Below are 6,341 nucleotides of genomic sequence, written 5' to 3'. Positions count from 1 at the left end.
GGGGCTAAACACAGAGGAGACAAACAAGGACAGACAGACGGATTAAGTTGATTATATCGACCCCAGTGCGTAACTGGTACTTAATTTACCGACCCCGAAAGGATGAAAGGCAAAGTCGACCACGGCGGTATTTGAGCTCAGAACGTAACGGCAGACGAAATAGCGCTCAGCATTTCGCCCGGCGTGCTAATGTTTCTGCCAGCTCGCCGCCGATATGTACCTGTAACTGTCTTAGTATCATGGCAGCAACTTCTTGACACGGTATTTCAACTACCACGTACGATTGACTACAAACTGGTATTATTCATCTTACTTGTGTCTATGAACTTACTTCTCATTTCGATGGCTATAGACCCTTTCACTGTCCCCTTCATTGCCATCCTTAAATGTTCTTCACACGTGCATACATCTATGCTTACGTACACCTGCATTTTGATCTCACGACAGCCTGTCCATTATTCTATGTTTCCTTTTCCATCTGGCACTTATCTGTTCTATCCAATTCCATCTATTGAATAGGCCGTGCGATGCACTAAAGAGCCATTCTCGTCATCTCACATCACACGATCGTTACAAATTGGTGACCCGACGGAGAACACGCACCTCGGCCATTACATACATATACACACTCATATATGCATATAATGCATACATACGCACACATTCACAAACAGGAACTCACATATTATCTATCTATCTATCTTCCTCCCCCCTTTTTTTTATTATTTTTTATCCACCCCCTTTTTGTCCTCTTTCTTTCCTTTTACGATCCCTTTTGATCGAAAACCAAACCCCCTTTTTTTATCCCCAAAAGAAAAGCTCTACCTTGTAATCTGTCCTGTCTGTGTGCAGCCCTGTGTGGCTAATAAAGAAACATATCTGTCTATCTATACACACACACATGTGTACAAACATTATGTATGTATGTGCGTATGTATGTGCGTATGTATGTGCGTATGTATGTGCGTATGTACGTATGTATGTATATACCCACACACATAAATGCATATCTATATACACACATATGTACATACAAAAATTACGAACATATGTATACACACAAAAGTATCATAGCAGCTTGTGTGTGTGTGTGTGTGTGTGTGTGTGTGTGTGTGTGTGCGTGTGCGTGTGCGTGTGTGTGTGTGTATTTAGACGATGATATGCCCTGAAACATGAAAGTAGCTCAAAGAATAAGACCTAGAGTCGATTTGTTCGACGAAAAAAACTCTTTAAGGCGTTGCTCCAGCATGGTCACGATCAAATGATTGAAACAAGTAAAAGAATAAAATGAAAGAAAACTAAGAGTAAGACGGGAAATAGTATCTATTTTTGTGTACTTCCGCTTTATTCATATTCGAAAAGTTGTCTCTTTTTAATTTTTGTAATTGCAAAGTCTTTGACCAGATCCTCAAAAATTAGTCTTACGTAACACATCCGCGGTCCGTGACTGGCGTTTGGACAACAAACAATTCAGCTGGAGAAGCTCCAGTCGTTGAGTGGGAAGGAATTATGAATGAGAACAAGACCCTGTAGACTTTAGTTCTGAGACTGTTGTTTTCCCACCCGCTCTCATTTTTATTGCTTCTTTGTATGTGCGAATAGTGCGCTCCGCTCGGCCGTTGGAGGATATGTGATACGGAGCAATGAATATATCCTCGAGTCTATAAACGATTCAAACTCTTTGTTGAAGAAACACGGTCCATTATCACTAACTAATATCACAGGCAGACCATGAGTAGCGGGGATTCCTCTCAATTTCCCCCGCTATGACTGTGTCAGACACCGAATTCATGGTACAGACTTTCCATCCGTTTTGAATACGCTACAACAATAATTAAGAACATATGTCCCATAAATGGACCAGCAAAGTCCACGAGTGTTCTTTCCCATGGCTAACTTAAATGTTCTCAGAGATGAATTGGAGCATGTTTTGAACTGCTTTGACCCTGAACGCATACAAGACTTATGATGAAGACAACAATCACAGCATCTTCATCATCATCAGCAGTAGCAGCTGTAGTTGTAGTACAAAGAAGATTGCTCGTATTCTATTGCTGAGTAACCCACACAGATGATTTGTTTATAGTGATCAAATGTATGGACTACACACTAACCCCACCACCTCCATCAAATCGACATTGACTGAACAGTTGTTCAGTGGGTCATACATCAAATGTCGAAATGATTAGAGAGCAACGTGAGGTGAAGCGTTTTGCTCAAAGACAACGTATCGTCCAGCCCAGATATCGAACATAGGCTCTCGCGATCGTGAGTGCAACACCCTGACTAGAGGACTATGCGCCACAAGGCCAAAGTTTATATTTCACAAACATACTTTAAAAGCAACCATATCGTGTTACTCAAGCATTTCATTCATTTAACCTTACTGGATTAAGTTTCACATCAGCTTTCCGTCTGTCAATTTGTCAAACGGTGGAAATGATTGCGGTGGGAATGATTTCAAAGTGAATGCAGCTACTTTAAGCTGGACATTGTTGTAGAGCTGAAAAAGAGGTAATTTCTACTCTTCTCCTCTGGAAGCCATCTACTCGCAATACCAGAGGGCGCACACTCTCCTACTCTGATGTAATCATCCAGCAACAGGACCTCCGTAATGCCATGATGGACCGTGAAGTCTGGCGTAGCATGGTAAATTCCATTGTCTCGACCACGGTCGAACAATGATGAAATGATGACTTTAAGCAGATTGGAGAATGTGAAGGCGCGTGGCGTCGTGGTTAGGGCCAGGGCTCATTATCGTATGGTCGTGAGTTTGATTCCTGGTGGGGAGTTGTGTCATTGAGCAAGACACTTTATTTCACGTTGCTCTGGTCCAATCGACGGGTAAAAATGAGTCATATTTTCTGTCCTGCTGAACTACACCAAGGGTACGCGTGTCTGCGGAGTACTCAGCCACTTGCACGTTAATGATGATGATGGTGGTGATGATGATAGTGTTTGTGGTGGTGGTGGTGGTGGTGGTGGTGGTGGTGGTGGTGGTGATACGGTACCGGTGATGATAGTAGTGATGTTGGTAGCAAAGGTGGTGATGATGATGATGAAGTTGATGATGATGATGATAACGTTGACAAAAATGATGATTCACACCTTAATTTGCATCTGCTACTCTTAAGTTGACGCAGTCCTCAACCACACGCGCACCCATATTACCACGCTCATTCACACCACACAAACACACATTCACACTCATTCACACATTCACAGGAGTGGCTGTATGGTAAGTAGCTTGCTAACCAACTACATGGTTCCGGGTTCAGTCCCACTGCGTGGCACCTTGGGCAAGTGTCTTCTACTATAGCTCCGGGCCGACCAAAGCCTTGTGAGTGGATTTGGTAGACGGAAACTGAAAGAAGCCTGTCGTATATATGTATATATATGTGTGTGTATATGTGTGTGTGTGTGTGTGTGTGTATGTCTGTGTTTGTCCCCCTAGCATTGCTTGACAACCGATGCTGGTGTGTTTACGTCCCCGTTACTTAGCGGTTCGGCAAAAGAGACCGATAGAATAAGTACCGGGCTTACAAAGAATAAGTCCCGGGGTCGATTTGCTCGACTAAAGGCGGTGCTCCAGCATGGCCGCAGTCAAATGACTGAAACAAGTAAAAGAATAAAAAAGAAAGAATACACACACACACATACTTACATACAGCCTCACATTCGAAGCTATAAGCACAACGTACTTACATACATCCACCCACGCTTCCACACTAATAAACAAACACACACACACAGACGCTCATACACATACGCATACGCACATAAATGCTTCTATGTGTACAACCAATTATGATAGTGCGATACCCACTTGAGATGTGTGTGCATGTATGAGTGTAACAGTGAGAATCTGAGTGTGTGTATGTGTGTGTATGTTTCTGTGTGCGCGTGTCTGTGCGCGCGCGCGGAGACGTGAGTGTAGCACTTCACAATTTTATGTGCAAAACAAATTACACTTACATGCATATATACACATACATACATACGTACATACATACATACATACATACATACATGCATACACACATACATACATATGTATGTATGTATGTATATATATATATATATATATATATATATATATATATATATATATATATATATATATATATATATATATATATATAATATAACAAAACTTACTTGGAGGAGATGAAACGAAACGAAATCGAATCGAATCGACGCGAGGGCGCTCAGTCATACAATAGTGTAATAAATAAAATATATGCATACATACATACATATATTTACGTACCTACATCTACATGTATATATACATGCATATATAAATATATATACGTGAGTACAGGACACCACAAATAGACGTAGAACTCAACGAGAAACGAAAACGTAAAAACAAACGTGGAAACGGACCTAAACGAAAAAAACAGAGTACAAGACAAACTACACAACGAAAAATCCCCTTCATCAGCTGTCCCTAGTTCAACTCCAGCGTGTTTCGAAGGTTGGACAGAACGCGACTCGTGGAACTAGTCTTTCCTGCGAAGGAATTAAATAAAATTACTTCGCAGAGGGGTAAAAACAAGGAAGTAATTTTATTTAATTCCTTCTCAGGAAGGACTAGTTCCACGAGTCGTGTTCTGTCCTCACCTTCGAAACACGCTGGAGTTGAACATAGGGACAGCTGATGAAGGGGATTTTTCCTTGTGTAGTTTGTCTTGTACTCTGTTTTCTTCGTTTAGGTCCGTTTCCACGTTTGTTTTTACGTTTTCGTTTCTCGTTGAGTTCTACGTCTATTTGTGGTGTCCTATATATATATATATATATATATATATATATTATATATATATATATATATATATATACAACTTATAAGCAAGGCTAAAGAAGATTATTCCAAAGCCAATATACTGATTTTCCACATATAATCCACTTGCTACAGTAAAATTTAACTGAAGTCGGGCAAAACTAACCGTTAGAATAATTAAATTTCGTTATCTCTATATTAAATCAATTTCGGAATTAATCTCATAAAGGATATATATATGTGTGTGTGTGTAGTAGGAAAAATGGAGGAAGAGGATTTCAGTTATCCACACGTGGTGAGTTGTAATGGGAAAAAAATATATATAAAATAAAAGAGTTATGTGTTTGTCGACCGGTTTCTTTTTTGCTAATATTGACATCGATATTATTGTAATTTCGTATTTCCTTAAGAAGATTTTAGTTCATGTTGTGTATGTGATTGGTCTCAGTATATATTTTAATTCGTATTCACATACTCCTCACTGTAAATATTTGAACTCACTACTTTGCCTTTTGAATTTTTTTATACTTATTTATCCCCTCACCCTAAAATGAGCAATTACCTCCCCTATCCGGAATAATAACGATCACCAATTACCTTCCACTAGATTTTTCTAATGGTTGATTCATTCACAAACATCCATATAAAACATGGACTAAAATCTTCTCAAGAAACTACGAAAGTACAATAATTTCAATGTCATGATTAGCGAAAGCGAAACCGTTTGACAAACAATACTCTTTCATCTATAAAATATATTTTAAAACAGGATAGTGCAATTACACACACACACACACACATATATATATATATGTATATATATAATATATATATATAATATATATAATATTATATATATATATATATATATATATATATATAAAATTTTTATATATATACATATATATATATACATATATATATATATATATATATATATATATATATAATATATATATATATATATATATATATATTTACTCCTTTACTTGTTTCAGTCATTTGACTGCGGCCCTGCTGGAGCACGCCCTTTAGTCGAGCAAATCGACCCCGGGACTTATTCTTTGTAAGCCCAGTACTTATTCTATCGGTCTCTTTTGCCGAACCGCTAAGTAACGGGCACGTAAGTAACACAGCATCGGTTGTCAAGCAATGCTAGGGGACAACACAACACACAAACCACACATACATACATATATATATATATGTGACGTATATTTGCCATCTCAATATGGCTACCCCTAAGGGTGGATGCTACTGTAGTTTTAGAGCCCCAGGAGGACACACTCCTCCAGCTGGCCATAACACACTTTCTGTGTCCTGTCAGTATTTGCAAAGGGAAGTCATCCTTCCCGTCTTCAACTTATGATACACACGGACTCGAGTTTCGAGGTATTGACCTCTCGTCAGCGTGTGACAATCATAGTTGTCGGCGAGAATTAGATTTCCTTCACAAATACTTATACTTTTTCCAGCGTCCACTGTCGCTGATATGAAAAAGTGAAATTAAACATGATAAATATAAAGTGAGTTATATACAGTAGCGGTAACACATCGT

Source organism: Octopus sinensis, linkage group LG8 (genome assembly GCF_006345805.1).
Source record: "Octopus sinensis linkage group LG8, ASM634580v1, whole genome shotgun sequence".
Taxonomy (NCBI): Eukaryota; Metazoa; Mollusca; class Cephalopoda; order Octopoda; family Octopodidae; genus Octopus; species Octopus sinensis.
Note: the sequence above shows the minus strand (reverse complement) of the source record.